The sequence below is a fragment of the Sarcophilus harrisii genome, chromosome 1 (assembly GCF_902635505.1).
Source record: "Sarcophilus harrisii chromosome 1, mSarHar1.11, whole genome shotgun sequence".
In the NCBI taxonomy this organism is placed as follows: domain Eukaryota; kingdom Metazoa; phylum Chordata; class Mammalia; order Dasyuromorphia; family Dasyuridae; genus Sarcophilus; species Sarcophilus harrisii.
In genome coordinates, this window is record NC_045426.1 from 556,710,409 (window position 1) to 556,727,125 (window position 16,717).

The 16,717-nt window shown below is 36.0% G+C and overlaps 1 pseudogene; it reads right to left on the reverse strand.

The window, feature by feature from the left end:
• Positions 1-4,657: 4,657 nt before the first annotated feature.
• Positions 4,658-16,717, reverse strand: part of LOC111719102 — a 118,600-nt pseudogene continuing 106,540 nt past the window's right edge.

The window sequence follows — 16,717 nt, forward strand, 5'->3', positions numbered from 1 at the left end:
AATGAACCTGGGAAAAATAATAAGGGTATCTAGAGCCACAATTTTCAGTAGACTCATTGTTGTGATGATAAGAGATTGATATTTGGATTGGACTTATATTTATTGATAAAAGAAATTTACAAATGAAAAATGTCATCTACTCAAGCAGATCATTACCTTCTACGCAAAACATAGTTTTAGAATTATTTAAAGGACTGATAATGACCAGAGAGTCTAAAAGCTCACTGACTCAGGATCACACAGATAATATGTATCAGAGATGTATATCACATAGCTAGTGTGTAACAAAAACATAAAGGCAACATGCTTCTGTGTATTTTATGAGCATTTAACATCTATCATTTCTTAATCTTAAATTGTTTTTATTTTCACTGTATTCTCCTCTTTCCCTTCCCTATACTATCACTTTCAATGACATAGCCATTGAGTATCAGAGTAATAATTAACAATTTTTATGTCTGGAGCAAGTGGCATGAAAATTGAGTCCATAATAGTTTTGTTTTTTAAAAAGAAATTCATTTGAGAAGAAGAGGTTGGGACATGGGGGAAGGGCAAGATTATCTGTGGAACAGCTTATTGGGGTGCAGCCCCTCGGTGGAGGAAACAGGCTGCCTGGTAGTTTCCTATTTTTAATTATTCTTACTAACTAGGTGCTAAGGTATATTGTTTTTATGTTGATGATTTATGATACTTCTGAGCACCATTGATGTCTAGGGTGTAGTAGTCATTATAGTGATCTTTTGGGTTCTTATTATTATGTTCCCTGCAAGTCAAGATGACCAAGTGCCCCATGAAATTGAAATAAATTCTCTCCCTTTTATTTATTTTTCTATGGAAAGTCAGGAAGCTCTCTTTTAATTTCATTGCATCTTCTTATGATCTCACTTGTAAAAGAATGTCATTATTGATATAGTCAATTTGTGGCCAAATATATCACCTACAATGGGTTTTGGGGAGAATTATTTCATATTTAAAATACCAACAGTAATGTGAATGTTTATAGAATCGAAAAACCTTATCATTTTTAGCACCCTCCACTGCTTCTTCTGTTTAGTACTTGACCACTATCAAAAGAAGGCCAGAAAGACATTACATCATTTTTCTTTGTTTTATGGGCTCTGAAGAAAAAGGATTTACATAGAAGCATAATGAAACTATTTTATGTAGTATAAAAGGCCAATGAGTAGAAGTGATAGGAAGGCAACTTTCAACTCAACATAAGAAAAAACTTTCTAAAACTTAGAGATAAACAAAAATGGTTTCAGCTGTTCTTTCTTGGTTCATTTACCTTTCTGATCTTCTGCTCTCTTTTGCTGTATTGAGTTAGTGTAGCTTTAGGAAAGATGTAGCAATAACCCTAAAACTACATATCATGCATAGCATGACCTTAACATACTTTAATATTTTAAAGTTCTGTTCTAAGTCCCTTTCCTTTTCTCTTTACCCTCTGTCACTTAGAGATCTTGTCCATCTTGTGAGCTTCAGGCCTTTACTTCCAATTGTATACTGGATATTTCCAATGGAATATCCCATTGGCATCTCAAATTTATTGTGTATATCCTAATAGCAAGTCCAAAAGAGAATTCTCTTACTTTCTCCCTTATCTTCAAGCCTACTTTTTTTCCTAAATTTTTTTTATTCTGTTAGGGTATCACATCCTTCCAGTCATCCAAACTGAGAATCTCAGAGCCATATTCAACTTCTTATTCTCCTTCACCCTATATATTTATAGTTTTCCCTTCCATAATGCAACTTTCCCCATTGTGGTTTTGATATGTCACAAGTCAGCATAAAAAATTAAATGGGAATTTTGTAGAAGCTGCAGACAACATATAAAGACCAGCAGACCACATAAAAAAAAATTTAGAAACTCACAAATGCATAACATATATGTACATCAACATATTTTATTTTTTAATACCATAATAATTCAAACTTCTCTGATATAAAAGGAGGGTCAAAATATTATGAAATGCTTTTAGAGCTTGTAAGGTGATTTACATATTATCTCATTTACTCTTCATAACATCTCTGGGAGGGAGGTGCTATTATTAGCCTCATTTTATAGATGAAACTGAAGCTATGCAAATAAGTGAATTTTCCAGAATCATAAAACAATAAGCTTATGAGACAAGATTTAAACTTGGGTATTTCTGTCTCCAAGTCATCACACTACCCACTGTACTATCTAGCTATCTACCCATTACTTCTAGGATTAAATAAAAATTCCTCTGTTTGACATTTAATAAAATTTATAAATGTGTCCCCAACTTACTTTTCCAACCTTATTATATACTTCACTCTACTGCCTCTATAATCCAACCAAATTGACCTTCTAATTCTTGCTCTATAAGTGGGTCCCTGTTTCCTATCTGTGCTTCTGGCAGTAGTTGTTCCTTATCCTGACACCACATGACCTCTTCCAAGATCATGCATGAAATAGGAAGCCTTTCATGATCCATTCTTCCTCCCATCCTATTACTAGTGCCTCATTCAGTCTCCCAAATTATTAGTAGTTATTATTTATGTGTGTGGAGTTGTTCAGGGCAATCTGATCAATGGATTTTGTCCCCTTCTCCCACTCCAGCCCAATAGCTTTTATTCATAGAAAGTCAGGGCAGATAACAGAACAAGGAAATCTGGAGGTTTTAAAGTAAGTGCAAAAAAAAATGTTTAAACTCTTTGTTAGCTCTTTCTCTGATATAAACAAGTCTTTAATCAAACTTGATGGGATGAAAAGGGCAGTCTGCCTTTGGCCTACTGAAGTTCAGCCATTCCTCAATTACCTTTAAAAAGCTAATTTGCTGGCTCTAAAGACACAATTAGGTCAGGAAGAAGGTATGGAGAAAGAACAATCCGAATAAGAGGGGATTTTTTGCTTTTACCCTGTACTGAAGTACAGTGTGAAAGTAGCAGAGAAAGTGAATTTCCCTATCCACCCTTTTCTTCTCTCTCCTTCCACCATGTTCTTTTGCATTGGAATCACTCAGTTGATGATCATCAGAGAGCAGGTTTATGAAAATCAGTGGAAATATTCTAGGAATATATGATTCTGGGGTGGAGATGGTAGACAGAGAATAGCATCAATTAAGGATTCAAGAGAGCATTAGCCCCTACGAATCGAGCACTGGAAAAGAACAGGTCAAGGGAGCCCAGTTAAGTGGCTTGTTCAGAAAGCACTTTTAAGGACTCCAGGAGAAGAGAATGAATGTCAGAACCCTATAGTGTTGCAAGTGTGATTTTGTTCTCTATTTGTGTGCCTCACTACTAACTGCTGTACTCTCTGTATGTGTTCTCATTTTTCTATCTGATGCTGTATAAATTTGTATTTTGCCCCAAGTTTATTTGGGATAGTGTTTTATGGTTTGCCATCTCAGTAAATGTCTTTACTTTGACCTAATTATACCAACTGGATGACTATTAAATATAAATGTGACTATAGAAGCTAGTTTTAGAATGTGGACTCAGAAAGTACCTTGTATCCTGGGGGTAATAGTTACTACTATGGAAACTGACCCCACTATTATGATTGTGAATTAGAAAAATAACTCCCAGAGAGAATGTTAAATAAACATTAATGGTCTCTGTATATGTTGTTTCCCTTGACAGAACCTAAGTTTCTTGAGGGCAGGGATTATGTTACTTCTACCTTTGAATTCCCTAGTATCTAGTATTGGGGATGGTGCATAGTAATTACTTGTTGATTGACTGATTGGAAGCAATTTTTTTTTTATATTTAAGCAGATATTGGATTACCCCTTGTCAGGTAGAGGGGATTCTTGCTTTGGTTAGAGACTGAACCAAATAAATGTTTAAGATTTTACCAAATCTTTAAGATTTTATGATTTTATGCAGAAGGGGTAACACAGATTAATTGGCAGAAAGCAGCGTCTTGAATATATATGAAACACAAGTCAAATAAGAGTTTTATAGGGGTAGGAAAAGTTCAGAGAAAGGAGTTCCACAAAGGGAAGATATGAATGGAATAAGATAGTGGAGATGGGGATATGAAAACAGTTGCATGAATACTTTTTTTTTTTTTAAAGTAAGTTTTACTGATCCCTTTTGTATTTTATATCATTACATTTCTGGATATCCTTCCCTCCCATCTCTGCCAATTAAACTTTCTCTTGTAAGAAAGAAAAATAGCAAAACTACCTACATATTAGCCACATTTGAGGGTATGTCAATATATGCCAGAATGTCGTATATTCTGCATCCATGCTCTCCTACCTCTGCTAAAAGAAGTGAGAATTTTTTTTTTTTTGAGAAAATTTTTTATAGCTTCTTCAGGGATTGACTCACTTGTAAAATTTGTTTTCACCTTCATAAACTGGTTATATAGAGACTTAGCCTTTAACTCCAGGGATGATGTGACTTTTCAGATTGACATAATGTATTGTATCTATTGTATTTATCTTCAAGTAGTGGTGGAAACACTGAATTTGGGGTCAGAAGACTTTGATTCAAGTCTTTGCCTTTATACTATGGAATCTAAGCAAGTTGAGTCTCCATTTCCTCATCTGTGAAGTAGGGATAATGGTCTTTATGCTGCTTTCCTTATAGAAGCAATTATAACTATCAATATATGATCGAAGTATGAGTTATTTTTATTACTATTCTAATGGTAAGACATTTTGATACTATTTTATTCTGACTATTTTGTCAAAATAATTTCAATTTTATTGAGAGCTGACCAAATCCCAATTGGCTTGGAAACAATAAGCTGTCTCTTTAACAATGGCATCCTTCTCAAGTGATTCCTGAAAGCTTTCTTTTCTTCCACAGTCTGGAAGAAACCATGGGCAAATTTGAAGGTGTTTTCAATAAAGTTTAAGTCAGTTTTTGCCTGGATATAATGCTTCTTTTCTATAAAGAGGGACTTTTGTAAGGTGAGAATATATTTCTTAATCCCAATAATACAACAATTTAGCATGATAAAGTATTTGGTCACATTATCATAGTGAATAAACCCTCCCAGAAGGTTGATGCTCTTTTAAAACAGATCATAATTGCACTATTTTTGATCACTTTACCATCCTTGATTTGTTCTTATTGATTTCAGCATGATGGTGGTAGTCCTTCTGCCTTTGGGCCATAGACAATGTCACATAGGTAGAATACCAAGCTCTCATAAAGGCCACCTTGTATTGGCTTTGGTGGGTTTTATGGGGATGGTATCTTTGTTTGAAAACAACTGATGTCTTTGTAACTCTTGCCCTTGCTCACTCCAGTGACATCAATTATCTCATCCTGCCTAAATTTAGTGGACATAGTTACCTACTGCTCCAGTTTCTCTTGGCCCCTGTCCAGTTGCTCAGTCACACTGTAGTTATTCACCTGGTTCTCCATCAGGTGAGACAATTCTGCCTCAAAGGCAGCAGACACATTTGGGCATTGGCAATGGCCCAGATAACATGGAAGTTCTTCATGTTGAAATCTTTGAGCAGCTGCTTCTTGTCATCATTGTCCTGCTACTTAAAAAAAAAATAATAATAGTCTTTTATTTTTCAAAATACATGCAAAGATAGTTTTCAACATTCAGTCTTGCAAAACTTTATTATGTTCCGAATTTTTCTTTCTCCCTCCTACTCTACCCCCACCCCATAACAGCAAATAATACAAGTTAGACATGTATAATTTTTCTAAACATACTTCCATATTTATCATTCTGCACAAGAGAAATCAAATCAAAAAGGGAAAAATGAAAAAGAAAAAAAAGCTTTCTATCACAAGTTTACTGGAATTGCCTTAATTCACCTCATTGTTGAAAACAGGCAAGTTCATCACAATTGATCATCACAAAATCTTGTTGTTGCTGTGTACAATGTTTTCTTGGTTCTACTCAATTAGCATCAGTTCATATAAATCGTCCTGCTACTTCTTGCAGGGATTAATGAAGACCTCCATCTTGGATTTGTCCAGTTCTATAAGAACTGCCTCTTATACTCATTACTATTATACTCAATAAAATTATAGAGACACTGAGAACTTTGTACATCACCATTATAGTCTAGTCATTAACAAGAGTTTATATAGGTTATGTACAAAGTTTATGAAGCTTTATATATAGTCACTGATGCCTACAAAGATCATGAAAATTTTCTCCGTAGAGATAACCACCATGACTACTTCCTTTTTGTTCACCTTGGGTCTTGCAACCCAAGAAGTGGATCTAGTAGGTCATCTTTGGCAAGTTATTCACTTTCCCTCAATATTTGCTGTTTCCCTTTCTAGGCAGAAGGCCTCATGCCTGGTAGTGGAGCTCTACTGTGACATGCTGCTGCCCCCACTAAAATGAGCTAGCAGAGAATACTAGCTTAACTATCAAATAAAAATAAAAGCATAGAGACGAGAGTCTGTAACAATACCCCAAACTGACCAGAAGCAAACAAGTAACATCCACAGAAAACAAAGGTTCCAAATTTTATAATGTGCTACTCTGCCTAATACCTTTAAGTAAGTGGACTGCTGACTTCTGTCCTGGCTAGAGCTTACTGGCAGAATGCCTTATTTATAGCAGGACATACATGTGCCTAGCGGCAGTGTGGGCAGTGGAACATGACAGATGGAAGCTGACTCCTAGGGGAAAGAAGCTTCCTTTAACATTGCCTTATTTCCTGTTTTTGCTGCTATATTTACTAAAAGCATCTTAAGCATGTTATTTCATGAGGGATGATTCTGAAAACTATTTTCCCCACTTACAAGTCAGAATGCCTACTAACAAGATTAGATTGCTTTCATAAGGGAGATGCTATTTAGCAATAAAAGCATGAATAGGGCCCCAGGGCAAAAGGCAACCCTTGATTATTTGCACTGACCCTTCCCCAACTCCCTGCTCCTCATTTCCCTGTCCTACTTGCTCTAGTACTCAGATCGTGATTTTACTTGCGCTTTTCTTCTCGTCCTGAATGTCTGCATATAAAGCCCTGATTTGTATACTTGGACTGAATCTTTGTATCTTCCTGCTTATCGTAACTGTCTGGACTTGAGCTAGACTTCCAAGGTTAGATAGGAATTGGATAGATGTAGAAGAAAGGGAAAGTTTTTCTAAGGGTGTCAGATAGCAAAGCAAGTGGAAAGGTAGAAAATTATGACATTCTGGGGAATAATAACTAAGCTAGTTGGAATTAATATTTTGTGCTGGAGAATAATGGACTATTATGTTAGAAGGGGTTATATTAGTTGGAACCAGATTTTTGAAGTCCTTGAATGCAATTCCAAGGAGTTTGGACTTTGTCTTTTGATTATTTTTGAGTACCTAAGAATCATAATTTATTGAATGGTTATCTAGGCTTCATTAAGAGTTTATTCATCAATATGTTTAGATGAACTGAACATATTTAACCTGTATTGAATTGCTTGTTACCTTTGAGAGGGGGTATAGGAGAAGGAGGGAGAAAAATCTGGAATAGAAGGTTTTGCAAAGGTGAATGTTGAAAACTTTCTTTGCATGTATTTGGGAAAAAAGAAGCTATTAAAAAGAGTTTATTCATTTCTATAAGTTCTGATATACATAATGGCTAAGTATTTAAATTTGTATTTCTCAAGGTGTGATTCAAAGCTCAAAACATTAGTTCCTGGGTGGGAATGAGAGAGCGGAAATTAGAAATTAGAAATCAATTTTGAAAATTGTACAGAGATCAGATGCAGAGATGTGCTGTGAAAAGATATTGGATCTGGAATCAGAAGACTCTTTGATGTTTAAGACCTGATCAGATTCACCACTTATTAGCTGTATGAATTTAAGTCAATTTCTTCACTTTACTAGGACTGGACTTGATGATCTCAAAGGTTCCTTCTAGTTCTAATACAGACCATTTTGTGAATTCAGGCTCTGACACAAACTATGTAATCTTTAATTTTTCTATATCTATTGCTTTATCTGTTAAATGAGGGTAGATGTTTATGCTGCCTAATCATTAGATTAGGAACCATTCTATAAGTGGTAAGCAATAAATAAATGTGACCTATTGATATTATTATCTTTCTGGCATTGTTTCTTTTACATATTCTCCGGATTATTTTACTTTATTTTTTATTTATTAAATATTATTTATTATAATATATATCTAATGGATTATTTATTGTTTTGAACAGATCTAGTGTTTTCTTGCCTTTGAGTCTTTGCTCATATTGTGCCTATAGCCTTGAAGACACACTTCTCCAATCTTCATTTGTTAAAATTCTATCCATTCTTCAAACCTAGTCAAAATTTCACCTAAGATTTTTGTTGATCCTTTAATCATATATCTAATCAGTGGTGCTCCCAGACTCATCTTCCTATTTCTTTTAAGTTCCAATTAAAAACCCACTCTCACAGGAAGCCTTCTCCAGCCTTCCTAATTCATCTGTCTTTCTTCTGTTAATTATTTTTTATTTGTTCTATATATAGTCTACATTGTAAATATTTGTTTACATGTGGTGTCCCATTTTTATCTCCACAGCTGAACACGATGCCAGGCACATAAATAAATAAATATTTATTGATTAAATGATCAATTCATATGAAAGCTTGTAGTACTTTGTATCTTCTGATATTTGCCATGCTGTTCAATAACCAATCAATAAATACCTGTTAAATACCTACTATGTGCCAGGTACTGTGCTAAGTGCTCAGCATACAATAAGAGGCAAAAAATAGTTCCTTCCCTCAAGGAGTTTATAATCTAATGAGACTGACAATATGCAGACAAATATTTACAAAACAAGCCGTATTCTGATTAATTGAAGCCATCTTAATGACTTGATTTAGATTTAGGTAGGGGACTTGATCAGTATAACTACAATACTACAATTGTTTTTATAGCTATCACCCATTTTTCTGGCATTGAGGTAAATTATCTTTTTTATTTGGTTTGAATCATTGATGTCATGAGGATAAGCAGGAGTGTAAAGAGAAATGTTTAAAAACCAGCTCTCCAGGGGGAAAAAAGCTAACCACATTTTAAAGACTGATCTGCATTCTTAACATTTTCTTCATTATTTTCCTAAGTCTAGACAATCAACAAAATAAATTGAGCCTTTTGTAGCATTTGCTGGTACCCAAGGCATAAATGCTCACACTGAAAATTTAATAATAAGCTCTTAAGCCAGTTTGAATGGCTCCAGAACACACCTGAGTGTAGAGAACTACCTATGAAGACATTCCTTCTACTCATGTTGCTCAGCATCTGCTGTGCAACTCATGGTCATCTTGGTCACTGAGAGGTTAAAAAGATTTGCCTAAAGTCATACAGCTTAATTTTCCAGATAACTGAAGCTAACCACAAGCCCCAAAAGTTTTTTCAATGGTAACTATTTGGGGTGAATAGCACAGTGCACTGAACATAATTTTACTTGATGACTCAAGGTCATAATTATGAACATGTGCTCTTGTACTTGGCTTCACTTGTAATATTTCCTTCTATTACCATATAGTGAATCTCTTAGGAGATAGTAAAGCGTGGAAGCTCTTCTCCTACAGTAAATAAACCCAGAATACTAAGCCTTGGGAGGCTTGAGACTTTTTTTGATCTTTAATGCTCTTAGGCTATCAATTGTCAGTTTTTGCTAGTGGCAGGACTCCTGCCCCTAGGAGTACCCTCCCTTCTTGCTCTCTTCTCAATATTCTCTAATGTGCTGCTTCTTATCTAGAATTGGCTTGCGAACCAGAGGATGAAACTTGGTAGAATTGTACATAGAGTAAACATGCTCTAAGCTAAGACCAGAGGAGCTATCCTGTGAGGAAAGGAAGAGCTTTATTTGGGCTAGGAATTTGTGACATCAATTAAGGATACGCAAAGACCTTTTTCTCTTATTTCTTAGGGTTTTTTTTTTTTTTTTTTTAACTATCTTCCAGACAATTAATGGGTAATTGTCCTTCAGATAATTGAGGTGTTACTTCATATAGCTAAAATAAAAACCTTGACTGAACACAAAATAGTAAGTTGAATGGCTTCCATATACAAGATGGTTTTTATTTAGTTAGTTTACCTGAATGATGTTGAATTTATTTCTTTATCCAGAAGGAGAATTTAATTTAGAAGGTCTTGAAGACTGTCCCAGTGTAATGAAAGCTCTGGAAGGTCCTATCAGATTGGAAAAGCAGAAATTCCTTTATTATTCCCAATAATACTTGGATGTCCCTGAATAGTAATTGAGAGGCAATATAATATTGTGGGTTGACTGCACTTGGAATTAGGAAATCTTGATGTGGCAGGAGCAATATTTTGGGTCCTCCTTTCCTAAAAGGCAAGTTTTTCCTTAAAAGGGATTAAGAACAAACTTGTTTGGTTCATGAGACTAAAAGCTCAGGCTGATGAAATCTCTTCTTGGTGAAGGAGTCATGAGGAGCTCTAGACACTGTGAAACTTGGCTGATGGGTAAAAATGGTTAAAACGTGCAAGGGAACTTCAGACTCAGCTGAATTAACTGGACTTGTTCTCACTGCCTATCCTTTTCCCTCTTTGGCTTAGTAAACCTCTTTTTATTAACTGTTGAATGATCTGCAAGTGCTCTGTGTGTGTATGTGTGTGTGTGTGTGTGTGTGTGTGTGTGTGTTTTGTTTTGGCCAATATCAAACCTAAACTACTATAGGATTGGCCCAGTCTAGAATACCTGTGTTCAAATTCTACCTTAGACATTTACAAACTGTATGACTTTGAGTAAGTAACTCTCCCCTTTTTGGGCCTGTTTCCTGATTTTATACATAAAATAAGTTGGTTGAACTTATTGGCTTCTATGGTCCCTCCCAGATCTAAATCTTTGATCCCAGATCTAAATCTATCATCCTTTATAACCTTGTCCCCTCCTTTCAAATCTTATACTTTACTTCCTTACAGGTACTCTTTGATCCAGCTGCATTGGCCTCCTGGTCATTCCCACAATCAAGATTTTCTATCTCTCAGCTCTAGGCATTTTCTCTAGCTGTTATCCATACTTGGAATTTGCCTGGAAAGTTTTCCCTCCTTATTCCCAGAATGGACTTCCTGACTCCAAGTCTCAACTAAAATCCCATCCTTTACAGGAAATTTTGCCCAATCCCTCTTTGTTGTAGGGTCTTTCTTTTGTTAATTATTTCTTATTTATCTTTCATATAGATTGTTTAAACATAGTTGTTTGCATGTCATCTTCTCCACTAGAATTACAGTTCCTTCAAAGAAGGAACTGCCTTTTGCCTTTTTGTAAGTGCCTGGTATATAGTAGACCTTTAATTAATGTTGATTGATTTATCCAAAAATCAACCTAGCTCAATTAGGAGAAATCCGTTAACAGGTTGGTTGTAAGGTGATGAAGTTTTCAGTCACAATTACAATTACTCTTGAAGACCCTCACAGATTTCTGTTGATGAAAGGGGAAATATTCATATCAATTCACAGATCCTCCAAGTATTAAAATTAGGAATAGATCATTTATTATCGAATTATGTTTTTTAGGGGTTTTTCTTTGAATTCCTTTGAGTTTAGAATAATATTTTAGAGATTTCATTTCAGACTCCTTCAGATTTAAAATTTTTTTTTCATATTTTATTTTTCCAATTACATGTAAAAAACATTTTTAACATTAAAAAAAATTTTTTTTGAGTTCTAAATTCTTTACCTTTCCCCCAACCAAGGCAAGCAAATACCTTTGATATAGCATTGATATATGTTGATATAGTTAGCATTATATAGATTATACATATGTAATCATGTAAAACATATTTCCATATTAGATGTATTGTGAAAGAAAGCAGACCAAAACAAAACAAAAACAAACTTCACAAAACAAAAATAAAATTATGAAAAATAAAAAAAAAATATGCTTCCATCTGCATTCCATCAGTTCTTTCTCTGGAGGTGGATGGAATTTTTCATGAGTCCTTTGGAATTGTCTTGGATCACTACATTGCTATAAGAGCTAAGTCATTCAGAACTGATCATCATATAATATTGCTATTACTATATACAATGTTCTTCTGGTTCTGCTTACTTTGCTTTGTATCAGTTCATATAAGTCTCAAGTTTTTCTGAGAGCATCTTGCTAATTATTTGTTATAGCATGACAGCATTCTATCATGATCATATTATACAGTTTGTTCAGCTGTTTCTCAATTGATGAACATTCTCTCAATTTCCAATTCTTGGTACCACAAAAAAGAACTCTTATAAATATTTTTGTATATAGAGGTGCTTCCCATCCCATCTCCCTTTTTAAATCTCTTTGGGATACAGACCTAGTAATGACACTGCTGGATCAAAGTATGTGCACAGTTTTATAGCCCTTTGGGCAAAGTTCCAAATTATTCTCCAGAATGGCTGGATCAATTCACTATTCCAGCAACAATGCATTATTAGTATCTTAATTTTTCCATATCCCCTCCAACATTTGTCATTTTTCTTTTCTGTTTTATTGCTCAGGGGTATGAGGTGATACCTCAGAGTTGGTTTAATTTGCTTTTCTCTAATCAATAGTGATCTGGAGCATTTTTCCTTATGACATAAAGCCTTGACTTCTGAAAATTGCCTTTTTACATCCTTTGACCATTTGTCAATTGGAGAATGACTCGTATTCTTAGAAATTTGACTTAGTTCCCTATATATTTGAGAAATGAAGCTTTATCAGAAAAATTTGCTGTAAATTCCACCTCCCCACCCAGTTTTCAGTTTTTCTTCTAATCTTAGGCTCCTTCAGTTTGAATTGTAAGGACTCTTCAGAGACCTTAATCCTTTACTACAGTCTCCACCCCCTGCAGAACCTCACCTCTGAGAACAGTCCACATCTGCTAGTTTTCATCCAACCACACCAAGAAGGGCACTTAATACAAGGGCAGAGAGCAGATGCTTTTTATCCAGTCATACTCTGACTTTGCTGATGTGTGGATTTAATTGCTTGTTGTATTCTGAGACAATGTTTTTAGTGTCTCTATTGCTGTTCCAAACCAACCCTGTTCTCTCGTACTCAGCTTGAACCCTGACCCTACACTCAGACTTCTATCTTACTCCTGCTCAGAGCCATTGTTGACATTTTGAGGACTTGGGGCAGACACAGGCATGATGAATGAGATTAATGGAATGGGAAAGCATTTATTAAGCACTTACTAGTTGCCAGATGCTGAAAATATAAAAGAAGGCAAGATACTCCTTGTTCTTCAGGAGCTTACATCCTAAATCAGAGTCACACATAGGAAAGTTCAGTTCAGACTGGCTAGAAGGGCCCCATGATCCTTTACATATACAGTAAAGCAGAAGACAAAGTCCAGGAGTTTATAGGGTGCAATGCCTGAGAGTCTGAAGGGCTTAGTGAGAGGGTAGATGATAAAGCATTGCCGTACCCTCGATCTTGCTGGAAGAATTGTGGTTGATGACTTCCTGTTCATCTAAGCAATATGAGCTGTCATGTTTTTGACATGCCCCTTGAAAAGGCGGTTTCAGGACTGAGGATTACGTTAGAAAAGGACTCTGGTTCACCTCCATTGGAGAGGAGGGATGAAAGAAAGGGTCAGAATTTAGCCAGGTAGGGGCATCCAACCTGGTGCAAACTAGAGAATGGACACCAGGGCATAGGAAGGAAAGTATTCTCAGTGGTCTGCTCCTTCTGGGTCCTTGGGAGCTCACTGGAATCTATACTACTCTGGGCAGCCTAGGTGGGAGAGGGAAGGTCCTGGGTGGGCTTTCCTTGGCTCCTGCTTTTCCTAGGAAATGCAAAAGCCTTAGGGAGGGACCTCAGGGAGAGACTTCTTAGGACCAAGACTCTGTAATGGGGAGACAGAGCCCCTAGGACACTTCAAGATGCCCCTGGATGGAGTCTAATATAGAAGAGAACAATGCTGGGGAAGAGCATACAAGTAATGTCAGAATCTGGGGATATTACCTTTTGCTCCCATCACATGCCACTCCTCAGAGATGACCATACTATTATGGTCTATTTATCTATTAATTATATTAACCTATTAATATTATTATCTATTAATCATAACCTTAATTGAGAAAAGGGTACAAAGTTCAATCTGCCCCAGTTAGGCAGTTTTGCCATCAGGCTGGTGGCTCTTTCCCTCACTGAAACTGATGATTCTGATTCCAACTCACTCCCACTGATGAGGTCTTTCTTTCCTTTTGTCCTAGGTGATTGCCTCTCAGAGATGTTCTGGAAGTTATACTTGCTCCAGAGAGTTCCATCTCTGCTCACTTGATAATTTTACAGATGATTTATGGCACATGGCCAAATTTCCCTAGCCTATCTGAATATTTCTTGTGTAATTTTATTTCAATTAGAAGGCTTCATATCATTTGAGTCTTTTTGATTGATTGAAATACTTTCTCATCTAAATACAATATCAAGGCTAAAATAAGGTGGCCCAGTTCTGAACTCAGTCTTTTGCTGCATTTCTGTATAAAATAGTAATTGGACCAGTGAATTTGTGTGTAAGTGGAGGCAGTGACATATGCCTCTAGCTGTATCACACCAAATTTTTCTGTAGCTTAGTTTCTTCATCCATAAAATGGGAATAAAAATGTTTACAAGGTATGTCTTACAGGGTTGTGATAAAGACTCTGTAAGTAAAGCCCTTTGCAAGATAGAAAGTTCTATGTAAATGATGATAATAATGTCATCGATGATGATAATGACCTCAGAGGTCCTTTCAAGCTCTTACAGGCTACTCCATTCTGTGTGACCTCTCCTCTGGCTGTGATCCCTCTGCCCTAGTTATCTGGTCAGATTCCCAGTCCTAGAATCTCCTGGCTAGCCCAACCCCGTGGTTACCCCTGACCTGGTGCTAATATAATTTAAAATGTAATTATAGGTATTCTCTGAGTTATGAATACTTGATTTATGAGTTTCCATGTTCTATATACCATAGGCACCAACCACATTTTTAATCTCTGGGTGAATTTATCAACTCTTGGGTGTGGGGAGGAAAGGAGGAACAAAATATTTCTGGAGCAGTCAAAGACAGCAAACGCATATATCCACTGGATGATACTTATCTCCATGCTTGTTTTAAGCCAGACTAGAGAAAAACAAAACATTCTCAAGACTGCTGGATTTGTCTGCTTGGAGAGTCCACTCCTTCCCATGGTCTGGTATTTTAACATGTTGTTGAATCATTAATGCTTCAGGCATGTTGTTTCCACAATGTATATAATTACACAATCCTATTCTAGGGGAGGGGAAATTTATACCATTTCCCCATGCTCAGAAGTGCCTGCTCACAGGAACTCTCTTATTGTAGAAAATCTTAACAGCTCGACCAGAAAAGCAAAGCTCTGCATTCTTTTCATACAGGGGTTTGTGCAGTGGATGGACAATGGAGAAAACATTTGCCTGATGCTCCTAGAAAGTGGAAATTTATAAACTAGTTGTTTTGTGTTTTTCCAACCTTGGGAGAAGGACATGTGTAAGGTCAGTGAGTTCTAAGCTATTCTCATAAACAATTCCCATCTCCCTTCAGCTCCAAGTCCATAACTAAGATTAATTGAAAAGCTTTAAAAAAAAATGAGCAAGAATGAAGGTGTCATCTCTTCTGTGGAGTGACTTGGGAGGAAGAATCTGATGACATACATTTCACTTAGATGCCTCATGGGATCGTGAAATTTCAAGCTGGAAGGGACTTTGCTAATTTCATCCTGTTTTCACTTTTTAGAGGATTACACTGAAGCTCAGAAAAGACAAGAGACTTGCTGTAAATAATCATATAAGTAGTAGAGCTAGGTTTCAAACTCACATCTTTAGACAGAACCTAGGACTTTTCCCATTAATTCACTGGAAATGTTCTTGTATAAGTTTATGCAAAATATCCCCCAAATAAATTGAAATTATAAAATGTACCTTGTTGATAGAGTGGATAGAGTACTATACTGGGAGTTAGGATGAACTGAATTCAAATCCTACCTCAGACAGTTACTAGAATGTGTGACTCTGGATAAGTCACCTAACTTCTGTCTACCTCCTCAGTTTCCTCCTCTGAAAAAGTGGATTATCATCTACCTTACAGGGTTGTTGAGAGAATTAAATGAGATAATATTTGCAAAGTGCTTTGAAAACCTTAAAGCACTATATAAATGATGGCTATTGTTATGATTATTATTTGAGTAGAACAACAGTGGATCCTTTTGAAAAGTTGGACATCCTTTTGCAATATGAGCAGTCATTTGGAGACACTGTAATAGAAAAAGAACTGAATTTGGAGACAGCGGACCTAGCTTTAGATCCTGGCTCTGCTTCCTACTATCTGTACAACCTTGGGTTTCCTTATCTTTAAAGTGAAGTAATTGGACTAGCTGACCTCCAAAGCTGCTGCTAGCTCTAAGAGCTATAGGTTTCTCATTCATTTTGGGGGGGATCTTCATATATTGAATTTGCTTAAAGCAGGTAATGTACCTATACATAAATCATATATGTATTTTTCAAAATTAAAAAATTGAACTTAATGATTTAAAAAATTGTTTTCATTTCACCTTTATTTCTAACTAGTCATCCCCATTAAACAAAGAATCCAGAAAAAGGAGGGAAGGAGGGTGAAGAAACCAAGTCGGCAAAACTAACAAACACAGCACTGAATTTGATATTCTATTCTGTCAAAGACCCTTTGACTTCAGTGCTACAAGGAAGGAAGAGAGATATGTTTTATCTTCTTGGGGGTAGTATGCTTGAATACTCCAAGATTCTGGGATTTCATAACTGGATAGTCCCTCCACCAATACAAATCATACTCCTTGGTGCATTGGTGGCAACTAAGCAGTTTTGACTGTTATAA